The following is a 3,007-nucleotide window of genomic DNA, read 5'->3' on the forward strand; positions in this document are numbered from 1 at the left end:
AAATACCTATATCCAAATCACTATGGATTAGAGAAATGCAAATTAAAACAACTCTGAGGTACCACATTACACCTATCAGATTGGCCAAGATGACAAAACAGGAAAATGGTAAATGTTGGAGAAGATGTGGGAAAATTGGAACACTAATGCATTGTTGGTGGAGTTGTGAAATGATCCAACCATTTTGGAAAGCAATTTGGAACTATACCCAAAGGGCTATAAAACTGTGCATACCCTTGCATGACCCAGTAACACCACTTCTAGGGCTATATCCCAAAGAGATCATACAAATGGGAAAAGGACCCACATGTACAAAAATATTCACAGCAGCTCTTTTTGTGGTGGCAAAGAATTGGAAATGCCCATCAATTGGGGAATGGTTGAGCAAGTTGTGGTACATGAATGTGATAGAATACTATGGTGCCATAAGAAATGATGAACAGGCTGACTTCAGAAAAACCTGGAAAGACTTGTATGGACTGATGCTGAGTCAAGTGAGCAGAACCAGGAGAACATTGTACACAGTAACAGACATGTTGTGCAATGACTAACATTGATAGACTTAGCCCTTCTCAGCAATACAAGGATTTTAAGAGCTCTCGAAAGGCCTCATGATGGAAAATGCTATCCACATGCAAAGAAAGGACTATGGAGTTTGAATGCAGATCAAAGCATACTATTTGCTATTTTTTTCCTCTTCTGTTGAATTTTGTTTCCTCTTTCTGGTGGTTCCTCCTATTGGTTCTAATTCTTACTTAAAACATCACTAATGTGAAAATATGTTAATAGGAATGTATGTGTATAGCCTATATCAAATTGTGCACCATCTTGGGGAGGGTGGTGGGGAGGAAGAGGGTGAAAAATTTTAAACTCAAAAGCATATGGAAGTGATTGTTGATAAATCAAAATAAACTAATAATTTTTTTAAAAAAAATACCTACAGTGGTTCTTTTTGTAGTGTCAAAGAACTGGAAATTGAGGAGATGCCCATCAATTGGGGAATAGCTGAACAAGTTGTGGGATATGATTGTGATGGAATCTGTTGTTCACTCAGTCTGACTCTCAGTGACCCCATTTGGGGTTTTCTTGGCAAAGATACTGGAGTGGTTTGCCATTTCCTTCTCTAGGTCATCTTACAGATGAGGAAACTGAAGTAAGCAGGGTTAAGTGACTTGCCCAGCGTCATATAGCTAGGAAGTGTCTGAGGCCAGATTTGAACTCAGGAAGATTCATCTTCTTGACTCCAGACATGACACTCTATCCATTTCACCACCTAGCTGCCCCACTGTGACAGAATACTATTGTAGTGTAAGAAATTACAAGCAGGATGCTTTCAGAAAAACTTGGAAAGACTTACATGAACTGATGCAAAGTGAAGTGAGTAGAATCAAGAGAACATTGTACACAATAACAGCAACATTGTGTGATGAACAACTGTGAATGACTTAGCTCTTCTCAGCAATACAATGATCCATACTATAAGCAAACTGAGGGACCAAGGAATAGGTTACCTGTCAGATCTATGGAGAACAGAAGAATTCATGACCAAACAGGAGATAGAGAACATTACGAAAAGCAAAATAGATAATTTTGATTACATTAAATTGAAAAGTTTTTGCACAAACAAAGCCAATGCAACTAAGATTAGAAGGAAGGTAGAAAATTGGGAAAGAATTTTTACAACCAGTCTCTCTGATAAGGGCCTCATTTCTAAAATATATAGAGAATTAAGTCAAATTTATAAGAATACAAGCCATTCCCCAATTGATAAATGGTCAAAGGATATGAACAGACAGTTCTCCAATGAAGAAATTAAAGCCATCTATAGTCATATGAAAAAATGCTCTAAATCACTATTAATTAGAGAGATGCAAATCAAAATAACTCTGAGGTACTACATCACACCTATCAGAATGGCCAACAGGACAAAACAGGAAAATGATAAATGTTGGAGAAGATGTGGGAAAATTGGAACACTAATGCATTGTTGGTGGAGTTGTGAAATGATCCAACCATTTTGGAGAGCAATTTGGAACTATGCCCAAAGGGCTATAAAAATGTGCATATACCCTTTGACACAGCAATAGCACTTCTAGTGCTATATCCCAAAGAGATCACATAAATGGGAAAAGGACCTACATGTACAAAAATATTCATAGCAGCTCTTTTTGTGGTGGCAAAGAATTGGAAATTGAAAGGATGCCCATCAATTGGGGAATGGCTGAGTAAGTTGTGGTATATGAATGTGATGGAATACTACTGTGCTGTAAGAAATGATGAACAGGCTGACTTCAGAAAAACCTGGAAAGACTTGTATGCTCTGATGCTGAGTGAAGTGAGCAGAACCAAGAGAATGTTGTACACAATAACAGCCACGTTGTGTGATGACTAATATTGATAAACTTAACCCTTCCTGGCAATACAAGGATCTAAGACATCTCCAGAGGCCTTGTGATGGAAAATGCTATCCATATCCAAAGAAAGAACTGTGGAAGCCAAATTATTATTTCTTTTCTCTTCTGTTGAGTTTTGTTTACTCTTCTTGATGGTTCCTCCTATTGGTTTTAATTTCTACTTACAATATCACTAATGTGAAAATATGTTTAATATGAATGTAAATGTATAGCCTATATCAGATTGTGCACAGTCTTGGGGAGGGTAGTGGGGAGGAAAGGGGAGAAAAATTTTAAACTCAAAAGCATATGGAAGTGTGTGCCGGTCGCGCCGTGCACTCTCCTTCTAGCAGGAGCAGGCTGCCAAGGTCATACTTACCAGTCTTCGGAGCCCACCTGGATAAACATAGAGACGATCCGATTGGAAGGTGCAAGCACTCGAACTTTATTCAGAGGCCATCACAGCAAGGCCAAGCAGGAAAGCAAGAGCAGGAGCAAGAGAGAGAGCTCTGACCCCTACCGCCCCTATATACCTTCGTAGCCCCTCCTCCTCAGCCCGCCTACCAGTGAATGATTGTAGGATCAGATACCGGAAGGGGGTGTCTGGGGTTAGC

This window comes from Vombatus ursinus, unplaced genomic scaffold (assembly GCF_900497805.2).
Source record: "Vombatus ursinus unplaced genomic scaffold, bare-nosed wombat genome assembly UNPS02012147.1, whole genome shotgun sequence".
NCBI lineage: Eukaryota > Metazoa > Chordata > Mammalia > Diprotodontia > Vombatidae > Vombatus > Vombatus ursinus.